The following is a 22,694-nucleotide window of genomic DNA, read 5'->3' on the forward strand; positions in this document are numbered from 1 at the left end:
GTCATATACTACAGTACTACTAACTGTCATATACTACAGTACTACTAACTGTCATGTACTACAGTACTACTAACTGTCATGTACTATCATGTACTACTGTCATGTACTATAGTAGTACTAACTGTCATGTACTATAGTAGTACTAACTGTCATGTACTATCATGTACTACTAACTGTCATGTACTATCATGTACTACTAACTGTCATGTACTACAGTAGTACTAACTGTCATGTACTGTCATGTACTACAGTAGTACTAACTGTCATGTACTATAGTAGTACTAACTGTCATGTACTATAGTAGTACTAACTGTCATGTACTATAGTAGTACTAACTGTCATGTACTATAGTAGTACTGTCATGTACTATAGTAGTACTAACTGTCATGTACTATAGTAGTACTAACTGTCATGTACTACAGTAGTACTAACTGTCATGTACTACAGTAGTACTAACTGTCATGTACTATCATGTACTACAGTACTACTAACTGTCATGTACTATAGTAGTACTAACTGTCATGTACTATAGTAGTACTAACTGTCATGTACTATAGTAGTACTAACTGTCATGTACTATAGTAGTACTAACTGTCATGTACTATAGTAGTACTAACTGTCATGTACTACAGTAGTACTAACTGTCATGTACTACAGTAGTACTGTCATGTACTATCATGTACTACAGTAGTACTAACTGTCATGTACTATAGTAATACTGTCATGTACTACAGTAGTACTAACTGTCATGTACTACAGTAGTACTAACTGTCATGTACTATAGTAGTACTGTCATGTACTACAGTAGTACTAACTGTCATGTACTACAGTAGTACTGTCATGTACTATCATGTACTACAGTAGTACTAACTGTCATGTACTATAGTAGTACTGTCATGTACTACAGTAGTACTAACTGTCATGTACTGTCATGTACTACAGTAGTACTAACTGTCATGTACTGTCATGTACTACAGTAGTACTAACTGTCATGTACTACAGTAGTACTAACTGTCATGTACTACAGTACTACTAACTGTCATGTACTATCATGTACTACAGTAGTACTAACTGTCATGTACTACAGTAGTACTAACTGTCATGTACTACCATGTACTACTAACTGTCATGTACTATAGTAGTACTAACTGTCATGTACTATAGTAGTACTGTCATGTACTATCATGTACTACAGTACTACTAACTGTCATGTACTATCATGTACTACTAACTGTCATGTACTATAGTAGTACTAACTGTCATGTACTATAGTAGTACTAACTGTCATGTACTATCATGTACTACAGTACTACTAACTGTCATGTACTATCATGTACTACAGTACTACTAACTGTCATGTACTATGATGTACTACTAACTGTCATGTACTATAGTAGTACTAACTGTCATGTACTATAGTAGTACTAACTGTCATGTACTATAGTAGTACTGTCATGTACTATAGTAGTACTAACTGTCATGTACTACAGTACTACTAACTGTCATGTACTATCATGTACTACTAACTGTCATGTACTATAGTAGTACTAACTGTCATGTACTATAGTAGTACTGTCATGTACTACAGTAGTACTAACTGTCATGTACTATCATGTACTACAGTACTACTAACTGTCATGTACTATCATGTACTACTGTCATGTACTACAGTAGTACTAACTGTCATGTACTATCATGTACTACAGTAGTACTAACTGTCATGTACTATCATGTACTACAGTAGTACTAACTGTCATGTACTACAGTAGTACTAACTGTCATGTACTATAGTAGTACTGTCATGTACTACAGTAGTACTAACTGTCATGTACTATCATGTACTACAGTAGTACTAACTGTCATGTACTACAGTAGTACTAACTGTCATGTACTATAGTAGTACTGTCATGTACTACAGTAGTACTAACTGTCATGTACTGTCATGTACTACAGTAGTACTAACTTTCATGTACTGTCATGTACTACAGTAGTACTAACTGTCATGTACTGTCATGTACTACAGTAGTACTGTCATGTACTGTCATGTACTACAGTAGTACTAACTGTCATGTACTGTCATGTACTACAGTAGTACTAACTGTCATGTACTACAGTAGTACTAACTGTCATGTACTATCATGTACTACAGTAGTACTAACTGTCATGTACTATAGTAGTACTAACTGTCATGTACTATAGTAGTACTAACTGTCATGTACTACAGTAGTACTAACTGTCATGTACTACAGTAGTACTAACTGTCATGTACTACAGTAGTACTAACTGTCATGTACTATAGTAGTACTAACTGTCATGTACTACAGTAGTACTAACTGTCATGTACTACAGTAGTACTAACTGTCATGTACTACAGTAGTACTAACTGTCATGTACTACAGTAGTACTAACTGTCATGTACTACAGTAGTACTAACTGTCATGTACTATCATGTACTACAGTACTACTAACTGTCATGTACTATCATGTACTACAGTACTACTAACTGTCATGTACTATCATGTACTACTAACTGTCATGTACTATCATGTACTACTAACTGTCATGTACTATCATGTACTACTAACTGTCATGTACTATCATGTACTACTAACTGTCATGTACTATCATGTACTACTAACTGTCATGTACTATAGTAGTACTAACTGTCATGTACTACAGTAGTACTAACTGTCATGTACTATCATGTACTACAGTACTACTAACTGTCATGTACTATCATGTACTACTAACTGTCATGTACTATCATGTACTACTAACTGTCATGTACTATAGTAGTACTAACTGTCATGTACTATAGTAGTACTGTCATGTACTACAGTAGTACTAACTGTCATGTACTATCATGTACTACAGTACTACTAACTGTCATGTACTATCATGTACTACTGTCATGTACTACAGTAGTACTAACTGTCATGTACTACAGTAGTACTAACTGTCATGTACTATAGTAGTACTAACTGTCATGTACTATAGTAGTACTAACTGTCATGTACTATCATGTACTACTAACTGTCATGTACTATAGTAGTACTAACTGTCATGTACTATAGTAGTACTAACTGTCATGTACTACAGTAGTACTAACTGTCATGTACTATAGTAGTACTGTCATGTACTACAGTAGTACTAACTGTCATGTACTACAGTAGTACTAACTGTCATGTACTATAGTAGTACTGTCATGTACTTCAGTAGTACTAACTGTCATGTACTACAGTAGTACTAACTGTCATGTACTATCATGTACTACAGTAGTACTAACTGTCATGTACTATAGTAGTACTGTCATGTACTACAGTAGTACTAACTGTCATGTACTACAGTAGTACTAACTGTCATGTACTATAGTAGTACTGTCATGTACTATAGTAGTACTGTCATGTACTACAGTAGTACTAACTGTCATGTACTACAGTAGTACTAACTGTCATGTACTATCATGTACTACAGTAGTACTAACTGTCATGTACTATAGTAGTACTGTCATGTACTACAGTAGTACTAACTGTCATGTACTGTCATGTACTACAGTAGTACTAACTGTCATGTACTGTCATGTACTACAGTAGTACTAACTGTCATGTACTATCATGTACTACAGTAGTACTAACTGTCATGTACTATCATGTACTACAGTAGTACTAACTGTCATGTACTATAGTAGTACTGTCATGTACTACAGTAGTACTAACTGTCATGTACTGTCATGTACTACAGTAGTACTAACTGTCATGTACTACAGTACTACTAACCGTCATGTACTATCATGTACTACAGTAGTACTAACTGTCATGTACTATAGTAGTACTGTCATGTACTACAGTAGTACTAACTGTCATGTACTGTCATGTACTACAGTAGTACTAACTGTCATGTACTGTCATGTACTACAGTAGTACTAACTGTCATGTACTATCATGTACTACAGTAGTACTGTCATGTACTATCATGTACTACAGTACTACTAACTGTCATGTACTACAGTAGTACTAACTGTCATGTACTATAGTAGTACTGTCATGTACTACAGTAGTACTAACTGTCATGTACTATCATGTACTATAGTACTACTAACTGTCATGTACTATCATGTACTACTAACTGTCATGTACTATCATGTACTACAGTACTACTAACTGACATGTACTATCATGTACTACAGTAGTACTAACTGTCATGTACTACAGTAGTACTAACTGTCATGTACTATCATGTACTACAGTAGTACTAACTGTCATGTACTATCATGTACTACAGTAGTACTAACTGTCATGTACTACAGTAGTACTGTCATGTACTATCATGTACTACAGTAGTACTAACTGTCATGTATTATAGTAGTACTGTCATGTACTACAGTAGTACTGTCATGTACTATCATGTACTACAGTAGTACTAACTATCATGTACTACAGTAGTACTAACTGTCATGTACTATAGTAGTACTGTCATGTACTACAGTAGTACTAACTGTCATGTACTATCATGTACTACAGTAGTACTAACTGTCATGTACTATCATGTACTACAGTAGTACTAACTGTCATGTACTACAGTAGTACTGTCATGTACTATCATGTACTACAGTAGTACTAACTGTCATGTACTATAGTAGTACTGTCATGTACTACAGTAGTACTAACTGTCATGTACTATCATGTACTACAGTACTACTAACTGTCATGTACTATCATGTACTACTAACTGTCATGTACTATAGTAGTACTAACTGTCATGTACTACAGTAGTACTAACTGTCATGTACTATCATGTACTACAGTACTACTAACTGTCATGTACTATCATGTACTACAGTACTACTAACTGTCATGTACTATCATGTACTACTGTCATGTACTACAGTAGTACTAACTGTCATGTACTATCATGTACTACAGTAGTACTAACTGTCATGTACTATCATGTACTACAGTAGTACTAACTGTCATGTACTACAGTAGTACTAACTGTCATGTACTATAGTAGTACTGTCATGTACTACAGTAGTACTAACTGTCATGTACTATCATGTACTACAGTAGTACTAACTGTCATGTACTGTCATGTACTACAGTAGTACTGTCATGTACTACAGTAGTACTGTCATGTACTACAGTAGTACTGTCATGTACTACAGTAGTACTAACTGACATGTACTATCATGTACTACAGTAGTACGTACTATCATGTACTACAGTAGTACGTACTATCATGTACTACAGTAGTACTAACTGTCATGTACTACAGTAGTACTAACTGTCATGTACTACAGTAGTACTAACTGTCATGTACTACAGTAGTACTAACTGTCATGTACTACAGTAGTACTAACTGTCATGTACTACAGTAGTACTAACTGTCATGTACTACAGTAGTACTAACTGTCATGTACTACAGTAGTACTAACTGTCATGTACTACAGTAGTACTAACTGTCATGTACTATCATGTACTACAGTAGTACTAACTGTCATATACTACAGTACTACTAACTGTCATGTACTACAGTACTACTAACTGTCATGTACTATCATGTACTACTGTCATGTACTATAGTAGTACTAACTGTCATGTACTATAGTAGTACTAACTGTCATGTACTATCATGTACTACTAACTGTCATGTACTATCATGTACTACTAACTGTCATGTACTACAGTAGTACTAACTGTCATGTACTGTCATGTACTACAGTAGTACTAACTGTCATGTACTATAGTAGTACTAACTGTCATGTACTATAGTAGTACTAACTGTCATGTACTATAGTAGTACTAACTGTCATGTACTATAGTAGTACTAACTGTCATGTACTATAGTAGTACTAACTGTCATGTACTACAGTAGTACTAACTGTCATGTACTATCATGTACTACAGTACTACTAACTGTCATGTACTATCATGTACTACAGTACTACTAACTGTCATGTACTATCATGTACTACAGTACTACTAACTGTCATGTACTATCATGTACTACAGTACTACTAACTGTCATGTACTATCATGTACTACAGTACTACTAACTGTCATGTACTATAGTAGTACTAACTGTCATGTACTATAGTAGTACTAACTGTCATGTACTATAGTAGTACTAACTGTCATGTACTACAGTAGTACTAACTGTCATGTACTACAGTAGTACTGTCATGTACTATCATGTACTACAGTAGTACTAACTGTCATGTACTATAGTAGTACTGTCATGTACTACAGTAGTACTAACTGTCATGTACTACAGTAGTACTAACTGTCATGTACTACAGTAGTACTAACTGTCATGTACTACAGTAGTACTAACTGTCATGTACTATAGTAGTACTGTCATGTACTACAGTAGTACTAACTGTCATGTACTACAGTAGTACTGTCATGTACTATCATGTACTACAGTAGTACTAACTGTCATGTACTATAGTAGTACTGTCATGTACTACAGTAGTACTGTCATGTACTACAGTAGTACTAACTGTCATGTACTGTCATGTACTACAGTAGTACTAACTGTCATGTACTGTCATGTACTACAGTAGTACTAACTGTCATGTACTACAGTAGTACTAACTGTCATGTACTACAGTACTACTAACTGTCATGTACTATCATGTACTACAGTAGTACTAACTGTCATGTACTACAGTAGTACTAACTGTCATGTACTACCATGTACTACTAACTGTCATGTACTATAGTAGTACTAACTGTCATGTACTATAGTAGTACTGTCATGTACTATCATGTACTACAGTACTACTAACTGTCATGTACTATCATGTACTACTAACTGTCATGTACTATAGTAGTACTAACTGTCATGTACTATAGTAGTACTAACTGTCATGTACTATCATGTACTACAGTACTACTAACTGTCATGTACTATCATGTACTACAGTACTACTAACTGTCATGTACTATGATGTACTACTAACTGTCATGTACTATAGTAGTACTAACTGTCATGTACTATAGTAGTACTAACTGTCATGTACTATAGTAGTACTGTCATGTACTATAGTAGTACTAACTGTCATGTACTACAGTACTACTAACTGTCATGTACTATCATGTACTACTAACTGTCATGTACTATAGTAGTACTAACTGTCATGTACTATAGTAGTACTGTCATGTACTACAGTAGTACTAACTGTCATGTACTATCATGTACTACAGTACTACTAACTGTCATGTACTATCATGTACTACTGTCATGTACTACAGTAGTACTAACTGTCATGTACTATCATGTACTACAGTAGTACTAACTGTCATGTACTATCATGTACTACAGTAGTACTAACTGTCATGTACTACAGTAGTACTAACTGTCATGTACTATAGTAGTACTGTCATGTACTACAGTAGTACTAACTGTCATGTACTATCATGTACTACAGTAGTACTAACTGTCATGTACTACAGTAGTACTAACTGTCATGTACTATAGTAGTACTGTCATGTACTACAGTAGTACTAACTGTCATGTACTGTCATGTACTACAGTAGTACTAACTTTCATGTACTGTCATGTACTACAGTAGTACTAACTGTCATGTACTGTCATGTACTACAGTAGTACTGTCATGTACTGTCATGTACTACAGTAGTACTAACTGTCATGTACTGTCATGTACTACAGTAGTACTAACTGTCATGTACTACAGTAGTACTAACTGTCATGTACTATCATGTACTACAGTAGTACTAACTGTCATGTACTATAGTAGTACTAACTGTCATGTACTATAGTAGTACTAACTGTCATGTACTACAGTAGTACTAACTGTCATGTACTACAGTAGTACTAACTGTCATGTACTACAGTAGTACTAACTGTCATGTACTACAGTAGTACTAACTGTCATGTACTATAGTAGTACTAACTGTCATGTACTACAGTAGTACTAACTGTCATGTACTACAGTAGTACTAACTGTCATGTACTACAGTAGTACTAACTGTCATGTACTATCATGTACTACAGTACTACTAACTGTCATGTACTATCATGTACTACAGTACTACTAACTGTCATGTACTATCATGTACTACTAACTGTCATGTACTATCATGTAATACTAACTGTCATGTACTATCATGTAATACTAACTGTCATGTACTATCATGTACTACTAACTGTCATGTACTATCATGTACTACTAACTGTCATGTACTATCATGTACTACTAACTGTCATGTACTATCATGTACTACTAACTGTCATATACTATAGTAGTACTAACTGTCATGTACTACAGTAGTACTAACTGTCATGTACTATCATGTACTACAGTACTACTAACTGTCATGTACTATCATGTACTACTAACTGTCATGTACTATCATGTACTACTAACTGTCATGTACTATAGTAGTACTAACTGTCATGTACTATAGTAGTACTGTCATGTACTACAGTAGTACTAACTGTCATGTACTATCATGTACTACAGTACTACTAACTGTCATGTACTATCATGTACTACTGTCATGTACTACAGTAGTACTAACTGTCATGTACTACAGTAGTACTAACTGTCATGTACTATAGTAGTACTAACTGTCATGTACTATAGTAGTACTAACTGTCATGTACTATCATGTACTACTAACTGTCATGTACTATAGTAGTACTAACTGTCATGTACTATAGTAGTACTAACTGTCATGTACTACAGTAGTACTAACTGTCATGTACTATAGTAGTACTGTCATGTACTACAGTAGTACTAACTGTCATGTACTACAGTAGTACTAACTGTCATGTACTATAGTAGTACTGTCATGTACTTCAGTAGTACTAACTGTCATGTACTACAGTAGTACTAACTGTCATGTACTATCATGTACTACAGTAGTACTAACTGTCATGTACTATAGTAGTACTGTCATGTACTACAGTAGTACTAACTGTCATGTACTACAGTAGTACTAACTGTCATGTACTATAGTAGTACTGTCATGTACTATAGTAGTACTGTCATGTACTACAGTAGTACTAACTGTCATGTACTACAGTAGTACTAACTGTCATGTACTATCATGTACTACAGTAGTACTAACTGTCATGTACTATAGTAGTACTGTCATGTACTACAGTAGTACTAACTGTCATGTACTGTCATGTACTACAGTAGTACTAACTGTCATGTACTGTCATGTACTACAGTAGTACTAACTGTCATGTACTATCATGTACTACAGTAGTACTAACTGTCATGTACTATCATGTACTACAGTAGTACTAACTGTCATGTACTATAGTAGTACTGTCATGTACTACAGTAGTACTAACTGTCATGTACTGTCATGTACTACAGTAGTACTAACTGTCATGTACTACAGTACTACTAACCGTCATGTACTATCATGTACTACAGTAGTACTAACTGTCATGTACTATAGTAGTACTGTCATGTACTACAGTAGTACTAACTGTCATGTACTGTCATGTACTACAGTAGTACTAACTGTCATGTACTGTCATGTACTACAGTAGTACTAACTGTCATGTACTATCATGTACTACAGTAGTACTGTCATGTACTATCATGTACTACAGTACTACTAACTGTCATGTACTACAGTAGTACTAACTGTCATGTACTATAGTAGTACTGTCATGTACTACAGTAGTACTAACTGTCATGTACTATCATGTACTATAGTACTACTAACTGTCATGTACTATCATGTACTACTAACTGTCATGTACTATCATGTACTACAGTACTACTAACTGACATGTACTATCATGTACTACAGTAGTACTAACTGTCATGTACTACAGTAGTACTAACTGTCATGTACTATCATGTACTACAGTAGTACTAACTGTCATGTACTATCATGTACTACAGTAGTACTAACTGTCATGTACTACAGTAGTACTGTCATGTACTATCATGTACTACAGTAGTACTAACTGTCATGTATTATAGTAGTACTGTCATGTACTACAGTAGTACTGTCATGTACTATCATGTACTACAGTAGTACTAACTATCATGTACTACAGTAGTACTAACTGTCATGTACTATAGTAGTACTGTCATGTACTACAGTAGTACTAACTGTCATGTACTATCATGTACTACAGTAGTACTAACTGTCATGTACTATCATGTACTACAGTAGTACTAACTGTCATGTACTACAGTAGTACTGTCATGTACTATCATGTACTACAGTAGTACTAACTGTCATGTACTATAGTAGTACTGTCATGTACTACAGTAGTACTAACTGTCATGTACTATCATGTACTACAGTACTACTAACTGTCATGTACTATCATGTACTACTAACTGTCATGTACTATAGTAGTACTAACTGTCATGTACTACAGTAGTACTAACTGTCATGTACTATCATGTACTACAGTACTACTAACTGTCATGTACTATCATGTACTACAGTACTACTAACTGTCATGTACTATCATGTACTACTGTCATGTACTACAGTAGTACTAACTGTCATGTACTATCATGTACTACAGTAGTACTAACTGTCATGTACTATCATGTACTACAGTAGTACTAACTGTCATGTACTACAGTAGTACTAACTGTCATGTACTATAGTAGTACTGTCATGTACTACAGTAGTACTAACTGTCATGTACTATCATGTACTACAGTAGTACTAACTGTCATGTACTACAGTAGTACTAACTGTCATGTACTGTCATGTACTACAGTAGTACTAACTGTCATGTACTGTCATGTACTACAGTAGTACTAACTGTCATGTACTACAGTAGTACTAACTGTCATGTACTACAGTAGTACTAACTGTCATGTACTATAGTAGTACTAACTGTCATGTACTATAGTAGTACTAACTGTCATGTACTATAGTAGTACTGTCATGTACTATAGTAGTACTGTCATGTACTACAGTAGTACTAACTGTCATGTACTATCATGTACTACAGTACTACTAACTGTCATGTACTATCATGTACTACTAACTGTCATGTACTATCATGTACTACTAACTGTCATGTACTATCATGTACTACTAACTGTCATATACTATAGTAGTACTAACTGTCATGTACTACAGTAGTACTAACTGTCATGTACTATCATGTACTACAGTACTACTAACTGTCATGTACTATCATGTACTACTAACTGTCATGTACTATCATGTACTACTAACTGTCATGTACTATAGTAGTACTAACTGTCATGTACTATAGTAGTACTAACTGTCATGTACTACAGTAGTACTAACTGTCATGTACTATCATGTACTACAGTACTACTAACTGTCATGTACTATCATGTACTACTGTCATGTACTACAGTAGTACTAACTGTCATGTACTATCATGTACTACAGTAGTACTAACTGTCATGTACTACAGTAGTACTAACTGTCATGTACTATAGTAGTACTGTCATGTACTACAGTAGTACTAACTGTCATGTACTATCATGTACTACAGTAGTACTAACTGTCATGTACTACAGTACTACTAACTGTCATGTACTGTCATGTACTACAGTAGTACTAACTGTCATGTACTGTCATGTACTACAGTAGTACTAACTGTCATGTACTACAGTAGTACTAACTGTCATGTACTATAGTAGTACTGTCATGTACTATAGTAGTACTAACTGTCATGTACTATAGTAGTACTAACTGTCATGTACTATAGTAGTACTAACTGTCATGTACTACAGTAGTACTAACTGTCATGTACTATCATGTACTACAGTACTACTAACTGTCATGTACTATCATGTACTACTAACTGTCATGTACTATCATGTACTACTAACTGTCATGTACTATCATGTACTACTAACTGTCATATACTATAGTAGTACTAACTGTCATGTACTACAGTAGTACTAACTGTCATGTACTATCATGTACTACAGTACTACTAACTGTCATGTACTATCATGTACTACTAACTGTCATGTACTATCATGTACTACTGTCATGTACTATAGTAGTACTAACTGTCATGTACTATAGTAGTACTAACTGTCATGTACTATAGTAGTACTAACTGTCATGTACTATAGTAGTACTAACTGTCATGTACTACAGTAGTACTAACTGTCATGTACTATCATGTACTACAGTACTACTAACTGTCATGTACTATCATGTACTACTGTCATGTACTACAGTAGTACTAACTGTCATGTACTACAGTAGTACTAACTGTCATGTACTATAGTAGTACTAACTGTCATGTACTATAGTAGTACTAACTGTCATGTACTATAGTAGTACTAACTGTCATGTACTATCATGTACTACTAACTGTCATGTACTATAGTAGTACTAACTGTCATGTACTACAGTAGTACTAACTGTCATGTACTACAGTAGTACTAACTGTCATGTACTATAGTAGTACTGTCATGTACTACAGTAGTACTAACTGTCATGTACTACAGTAGTACTAACTGTCATGTACTATAGTAGTACTGTCATGTACTATAGTAGTACTGTCATGTACTACAGTAGTACTAACTGTCATGTACTACAGTAGTACTAACTGTCATGTACTATCATGTACTACAGTAGTACTAACTGTCATGTACTATAGTAGTACTGTCATGTACTACAGTAGTACTAACGGTCATGTACTGTCATGTACTACTAACTGTCATGTACTATCATGTACTACTAACTGTCATGTACTATCATGTACTACTAACTGTCATATACTATAGTAGTACTAACTGTCATGTACTACAGTAGTACTAACTGTCATGTACTATCATGTACTACAGTACTACTAACTGTCATGTACTATCATGTACTATCATGTACTACTAACTGTCATGTACTATAGTAGTACTAACTGTCATGTACTATAGTAGTACTAACTGTCATGTACTATAGTAGTACTAACTGTCATGTACTATAGTAGTACTAACTGTCATGTACTATAGTAGTACTAACTGTCATGTACTACAGTAGTACTAACTGTCATGTACTATCATGTACTACAGTACTACTAACTGTCATGTACTATCATGTACTACTGTCATGTACTACAGTAGTACTAACTGTCATGTACTACAGTAGTACTAACTGTCATGTACTATAGTAGTACTAACTGTCATGTACTATAGTAGTACTAACTCTCATGTACTATAGTAGTACTAACTCTCATGTACTATAGTAGTACTAACTGTCATGTACTATAGTAGTACTAACTGTCATGTACTATCATGTACTACTAACTGTCATGTACTATAGTAGTACTAACTGTCATGTACTATAGTAGTACTAACTGTCATGTACTACAGTAGTACTAACTGTCATGTACTACAGTAGTACTAACTGTCATGTACTATAGTAGTACTGTCATGTACTAAAGTAGTACTGTCATGTACTACAGTAGTACTAACTGTCATGTACTATAGTAGTACTGTCATGTACTATAGTAGTACTGTCATGTACTACAGTAGTACTAACTGTCATGTACTACAGTAGTACTAACTGTCATGTACTATCATGTACTACAGTAGTACTAACTGTCATGTACTATAGTAGTACTGTCATGTACTACAGTAGTACTAACGGTCATGTACTGTCATGTACTACAGTAGTACTAACTGTCATGTACTGTCATGTACTACAGTAGTACTAACTGTCATGTACTACAGTAGTACTAACTGTCATGTACTATCATGTACTACAGTAGTACTGTCATGTACTATCATGTACTACAGTAGTACTAACTGTCATGTACTATAGTAGTACTGTCATGTACTACAGTAGTACTAACTGTCATGTACTGTCATGTACTACAGTAGTACTAACTGTCATGTACTACAGTACTACTAACCGTCATGTACTATCATGTACTACAGTAGTACTAACTGTCATGTACTATAGTAGTACTGTCATGTACTACAGTAGTACTAACTGTCATGTACTGTCATGTACTACAGTAGCACTAACTGTCATGTACTGTCATGTACTACAGTAGTACTAACTGTCATGTACTGTCATGTACTACAGTAGTACTAACTGTCATGTACTGTCATGTACTACAGTAGTACTAACTGTCATGTACTATAGTAGTACTGTCATGTACTACAGTAGTACTAACTGTCATGTACTGTCATGTACTACAGTAGTACTAACTGTCATGTACTGTCATGTACTACAGTAGTACTAACTGTCATGTACTACAGTACTACTAACTGTCATGTACTATCATGTACTACTAACTGTCATGTACTACAGTAGTACTGTCATGTACTATCATGTACTACAGTACTACTAACTGTCATGTACTACAGTAGTACTGTCATGTACTATAGTAGTACTGTCATGTACTACAGTAGTACTAACTGTCATGTACTATCATGTACTACAGTACTACAAACTGTCATGTACTATCATGTACTACTAACTGTCATGTACTATCATGTACTACAGTACTACTAACTGACATGTACTATCATGTACTACAGTAGTACTAACTGTCATGTACTACAGTAGTACTAACTGTCATGTACTATCATGTACTACAGTAGTACTAACTGTCATGTACTATCATGTACTACAGTAGTACTAACTGTCATGTACTACAGTAGTACTGTCATGTACTATCATGTACTACAGTAGTACTAACTGTCATGTATTATAGTAGTACTGTCATGTACTACAGTAGTACTGTCATGTACTATCATGTACTACAGTAGTACTAACTGTCATGTACTATCATGTACTACAGTAGTACTAACTGTCATGTACTATAGTAGTACTGTCATGTACTACAGTAGTACTAACTGTCATGTACTATCATGTACTACAGTAGTACTAACTGTCATGTACTATCATGTACTACAGTAGTACTAACTGTCATGTACTACAGTAGTACTAACTGTCATGTACTATCATGTACTACAGTAGTACTAACTGTCATGTACTATAGTAGTACTGTCATGTACTACAGTAGTACTAACTGTCATGTACTATCATGTACTACAGTACTACTAACTGTCATGTACTATCATGTACTACTAACTGTCATGTACTATAGTAGTACTAACTGTCATGTACTACAGTAGTACTAACTGTCATGTACTATCATGTACTACAGTACTACTAACTGTCATGTACTATCATGTACTACAGTACTACTAACTGTCATGTACTATCATGTACTACAGTACTACTAACTGTCATGTACTATCATGTACTACAGTACTACTAACTGTCATGTACTATCATGTACTACAGTACTACTAACTGTCATGTACTATCATGTACTACTAACTGTCATGTACTATCATGTACTACTAACTGTCATGTACTATCATGTACTACTAACTGTCATATACTATAGTAGTACTAACTGTCATGTACTACAGTAGTACTAACTGTCATGTACTATCATGTACTACAGTACTACTAACTGTCATGTACTATCATGTACTACTAACTGTCATGTACTATCATGTACTACTGTCATGTACTATAGTAGTACTAACTGTCATGTACTATAGTAGTACTAACTGTCATGTACTATAGTAGTACTAACTGTCATGTACTATAGTAGTACTAACTGTCATGTACTACAGTAGTACTAACTGTCATGTACTATCATGTACTACAGTACTACTAACTGTCATGTACTATCATGTACTACTGTCATGTACTACAGTAGTACTAACTGTCATGTACTACAGTAGTACTAACTGTCATGTACTATAGTAGTACTAACTGTCATGTACTATAGTAGTACTAACTGTCATGTACTATAGTAGTACTAACTGTCATGTACTATCATGTACTACTAACTGTCATGTACTATAGTAGTACTAACTGTCATGTACTACAGTAGTACTAACTGTCATGTACTACAGTAGTACTAACTGTCATGTACTATAGTAGTACTGTCATGTACTACAGTAGTACTAACTGTCATGTACTACAGTAGTACTAACTGTCATGTACTATAGTAGTACTGTCATGTACTATAGTAGTACTGTCATGTACTACAGTAGTACTAACTGTCATGTACTACAGTAGTACTAACTGTCATGTACTATCATGTACTACAGTAGTACTAACTGTCATGTACTATAGTAGTACTGTCATGTACTACAGTAGTACTAACGGTCATGTACTGTCATGTACTACTAACTGTCATGTACTATCATGTACTACTAACTGTCATGTACTATCATGTACTACTAACTGTCATATACTATAGTAGTACTAACTGTCATGTACTACAGTAGTACTAACTGTCATGTACTATCATGTACTACAGTACTACTAACTGTCATGTACTATCATGTACTATCATGTACTACTAACTGTCATGTACTATAGTAGTACTAACTGTCATGTACTATAGTAGTACTAACTGTCATGTACTATAGTAGTACTAACTGTCATGTACTATAGTAGTACTAACTGTCATGTACTATAGTAGTACTAACTGTCATGTACTATAGTAGTACTAACTGTCATGTACTACAGTAGTACTAACTGTCATGTACTATCATGTACTACAGTACTACTAACTGTCATGTACTATCATGTACTACTGTCATGTACTACAGTAGTACTAACTGTCATGTACTACAGTAGTACTAACTGTCATGTACTATAGTAGTACTAACTGTCATGTACTATAGTAGTACTAACTCTCATGTACTATAGTAGTACTAACTCTCATGTACTATAGTAGTACTAACTGTCATGTACTATAGTAGTACTAACTGTCATGTACTATCATGTACTACTAACTGTCATGTACTATAGTAGTACTAACTGTCATGTACTATAGTAGTACTAACTGTCATGTACTACAGTAGTACTAACTGTCATGTACTACAGTAGTACTAACTGTCATGTACTATAGTAGTACTGTCATGTACTAAAGTAGTACTGTCATGTACTACAGTAGTACTAACTGTCATGTACTATAGTAGTACTGTCATGTACTATAGTAGTACTGTCATGTACTACAGTAGTACTAACTGTCATGTACTACAGTAGTACTAACTGTCATGTACTATCATGTACTACAGTAGTACTAACTGTCATGTACTATAGTAGTACTGTCATGTACTACAGTAGTACTAACGGTCATGTACTGTCATGTACTACAGTAGTACTAACTGTCATGTACTGTCATGTACTACAGTAGTACTAACTGTCATGTACTACAGTAGTACTAACTGTCATGTACTATCATGTACTACAGTAGTACTGTCATGTACTATCATGTACTACAGTAGTACTAACTGTCATGTACTATAGTAGTACTGTCATGTACTACAGTAGTACTAACTGTCATGTACTGTCATGTACTACAGTAGTACTAACTGTCATGTACTACAGTACTACTAACCGTCATGTACTATCATGTACTACAGTAGTACTAACTGTCATGTACTATAGTAGTACTGTCATGTACTACAGTAGTACTAACTGTCATGTACTGTCATGTACTACAGTAGCACTAACTGTCATGTACTGTCATGTACTACAGTAGTACTAACTGTCATGTACTGTCATGTACTACAGTAGTACTAACTGTCATGTACTGTCATGTACTACAGTAGTACTAACTGTCATGTACTATAGTAGTACTGTCATGTACTACAGTAGTACTAACTGTCATGTACTGTCATGTACTACAGTAGTACTAACTGTCATGTACTGTCATGTACTACAGTAGTACTAACTGTCATGTACTACAGTACTACTAACTGTCATGTACTATCATGTACTACTAACTGTCATGTACTACAGTAGTACTGTCATGTACTATCATGTACTACAGTACTACTAACTGTCATGTACTACAGTAGTACTGTCATGTACTATAGTAGTACTGTCATGTACTACAGTAGTACTAACTGTCATGTACTATCATGTACTACAGTACTACAAACTGTCATGTACTATCATGTACTACTAACTGTCATGTACTATCATGTACTACAGTACTACTAACTGACATGTACTATCATGTACTACAGTAGTACTAACTGTCATGTACTACAGTAGTACTAACTGTCATGTACTATCATGTACTACAGTAGTACTAACTGTCATGTACTATCATGTACTACAGTAGTACTAACTGTCATGTACTACAGTAGTACTGTCATGTACTATCATGTACTACAGTAGTACTAACTGTCATGTATTATAGTAGTACTGTCATGTACTACAGTAGTACTGTCATGTACTATCATGTACTACAGTAGTACTAACTGTCATGTACTATCATGTACTACAGTAGTACTAACTGTCATGTACTATAGTAGTACTGTCATGTACTACAGTAGTACTAACTGTCATGTACTATCATGTACTACAGTAGTACTAACTGTCATGTACTATCATGTACTACAGTAGTACTAACTGTCATGTACTACAGTAGTACTAACTGTCATGTACTATCATGTACTACAGTAGTACTAACTGTCATGTACTATAGTAGTACTGTCATGTACTACAGTAGTACTAACTGTCATGTACTATCATGTACTACAGTACTACTAACTGTCATGTACTATCATGTACTACTAACTGTCATGTACTATAGTAGTACTAACTGTCATGTACTACAGTAGTACTAACTGTCATGTACTATCATGTACTACAGTACTACTAACTGTCATGTACTATCATGTACTACAGTACTACTAACTGTCATGTACTATCATGTACTACAGTACTACTAACTGTCATGTACTATCATGTACTACAGTACTACTAACTGTCATGTACTATCATGTACTACAGTACTACTAACTGTCATGTACTATCATGTACTACAGTACTACTAACTGTCATGTACTATAGTAGTACTAACTGTCATGTACTATAGTAGTACTAACTGTCATGTACTATAGTAGTACTAACTGTCATGTACTACAGTAGTACTAACTGTCATGTACTACAGTAGTATTAACTGTCATGTACTATAGTAGTACTGTCATGTACTACAGTAGTACTAACTGTCATGTACTACAGTAGTACTAACTGTCATGTACTATAGTAGTACTGTCATGTACTATAGTAGTACTGTCATGTACTACAGTAGTACTAACTGTCATGTACTATCATGTACTACAGTAGTACTAACTGTCATGTACTACAGTAGTACTAACTGTCATGTACTATAGTAGTACTGTCATGTACTACAGTAGTACTAACTGTCATGTACTGTCATGTACTACAGTAGTACTGTCATGTACTGTCATGTACTACAGTAGTACTAACTGTCATGTACTACAGTAGTACTAACTGTCATGTACTATCATGTACTACAGTAGTACTAACTGTCATGTACTATAGTAGTACTGTCATGTACTACAGTAGTACTAACTGTCATGTACTGTCATGTACTACAGTAGTACTAACTGTCATGTACTACAGTACTACTAACCGTCATGTACTATCATGTACTACAGTAGTACTAACTGTCATGTACTATAGTAGTACTGTCATGTACTACAGTAGTACTAACTGTCATGTACTGTCATGTACTACAGTAGTACTAACTGTCATGTACTGTCATGTACTACAGTAGTACTAACTGTCATGTACTGTCATGTACTACAGTAGTACTAACTGTCATGTACTATCATGTACTACAGTAGTACTGTCATGTACTATCATGTACTACAGTACTACTAACTGTCATGTACTACAGTAGTACTAACTGTCATGTACTATAGTAGTACTGTCATGTACTACAGTAGTACTAACTGTCATGTACTAACTGTCATGTACTACAGTACTACTAACTGTCATGTACTATCATGTACTACTAACTGTCATGTACTATCATGTACTACAGTACTACTAACTGACATGTACTATCATGTACTACAGTAGTACTAACTGTCATGTACTACAGTAGTACTAACTGTCATGTACTATCATGTACTACAGTAGTACTAACTGTCATGTACTATCATGTACTACAGTAGTACTAACTGTCATGTACTACAGTAGTACTGTCATGTACTATCATGTACTACAGTAGTACTAACTGTCATGTATTATAGTAGTACTGTCATGTACTACAGTAGTACTGTCATGTACTATCATGTACTACAGTAGTACTAACTGTCATGTACTATCATGTACTACAGTAGTACTAACTGTCATGTACTATAGTAGTACTGTCATGTACTACAGCAGTACTAACTGTCATGTACTATCATGTACTACAGTAGTACTAACTGTCATGTACTATCATGTACTACAGTAGTACTAACTGTCATGTACTACAGTAGTACTAACTGTCATGTACTATCATGTACTACAGTAGTACTAACTGTCATGTACTATAGTAGTACTGTCATGTACTACAGTAGTACTAACTGTCATGTACTATCATGTACTACAGTACTACTAACTGTCATGTACTATCATGTACTACTAACTGTCATGTACTATAGTAGTACTAACTGTCATGTACTACAGTAGTACTAACTGTCATGTACTATCATGTACTACAGTAGTACTAACTGTCATGTACTATCATGTACTACAGTACTACTAACTGTCATGTACTATCATGTACTACAGTACTACTAACTGTCATGTACTATCATGTACTACTAACTGTCATGTACTATAGTAGTACTAACTGTCATGTACTATAGTAGTACTGTCATGTACTACAGTAGTACTAACTGTCATGTACTACAGTAGTACTAACTGTCATGTACTATAGTAGTACTAACTGTCATGTACTATAGTAGTACTAACTGTCATGTACTATAGTAGTACTAACTGTCATGTACTACAGTAGTACTAACTGTCATGTACTATCATGTACTACAGTACTACTAACTGTCATGTACTATCATGTACTACTAACTGTCATGTACTATAGTAGTACTAACTGTCATGTACTATAGTAGTACTAACTGTCATGTACTATAGTAGTACTAACTGTCATGTACTACAGTACTACTAACTGTCATGTACTATCATGTACTACAGTACTACTAACTGTCATGTACTATCATGTACTACTAACTGTCATGTACTATAGTAGTACTAACTGTCATGTACTACAGTAGTACTAACTGTCATGTATTACAGTAGTACTAACTGTCATGTACTATCATGTACTACAGTACTACTAACTGTCATGTACTATCATGTACTACAGTACTACTAACTGTCATGTACTATCATGTACTACTAACTGTCATGTACTATAGTAGTACTACTTGTCATGTACTATAGTAGTACTAACTGTCATGTACTATAGTAGTACTAACTGTCATGTACTATAGTAGTACTAACTGTCATGTACTATAGTAGTACTAACTGTCATGTACTATAGTAGTACTAACTGTCATGTACTATCATGTACTACAGTAGTACTAACTGTCATGTACTACAGTAGTACTAACTGTCATGTACTATCATGTACTACAGTAGTACTAACTGTCATGTACTATAGTAGTACTGTCATGTACTACAGTAGTACTAACTGTCATGTACTATCATGTACTACAGTACTACTAACTGTCATGTACTATCATGTACTACTAACTGTCATGTACTATAGTAGTACTAACTGTCATGTACTACAGTAGTACTAACTGTCATGTACTATCATGTACTACAGTACTACTAACTGTCATGTACTATCATGTACTACAGTACTACTAACTGTCATGTACTATCATGTACTACAGTACTACTAACTGTCATGTACTATCATGTACTACTAACTGTCATGTACTATAGTAGTACTAACTGTCATGTACTACAGTAGTACTAACTGTCATGTACTATAGTAGTACTGTCATGTACTACAGTAGTACTAACTGTCATGTACTACAGTAGTACTAACTGTCATGTACTATAGTAGTACTGTCATGTACTATAGTAGTACTGTCATGTACTACAGTAGTACTAACTGTCATGTACTACAGTAGTACTAACTGTCATGTACTATCATGTACTACAGTAGTACTAACTGTCATGTACTATAGTAGTACTGTCATGTACTACAGTAGTACTAACTGTCATGTACTGTCATGTACTACAGTAGTACTGTCATGTACTGTCATGTACTACAGTAGTACTAACTGTCATGTACTACAGTAGTACTAACTGTCATGTACTATCATGTACTACAGTAGTACTAACTGTCATGTACTATCATGTACTACAGTAGTACTAACTGTCATGTACTATAGTAGTACTGTCATGTACTACAGTAGTACTAACTGTCATGTACTGTCATGTACTACAGTAGTACTAACTGTCATGTACTACAGTACTACTAACCGTCATGTACTATCATGTACTACAGTAGTACTAACTGTCATGTACTATAGTAGTACTGTCATGTACTACAGTAGTACTAACTGTCATGTACTGTCATGTACTACAGTAGTACTAACTGTCATGTACTGTCATGTACTACAGTAGTACTAACTGTCATGTACTGTCATGTACTACAGTAGTACTAACTGTCATGTACTATCATGTACTACAGTAGTACTGTCATGTACTATCATGTACTACAGTACTACTAACTGTCATGTACTACAGTAGTACTAACTGTCATGTACTATAGTAGTACTGTCATGTACTACAGTAGTACTAACTGTCATGTACTATCATGTACTACAGTACTACTAACTGTCATGTACT

Source organism: Telmatherina bonti (assembly GCF_933228915.1).
Source record: "Telmatherina bonti genome assembly, chromosome: 8".
NCBI lineage: Eukaryota > Metazoa > Chordata > Actinopteri > Atheriniformes > Telmatherinidae > Telmatherina > Telmatherina bonti.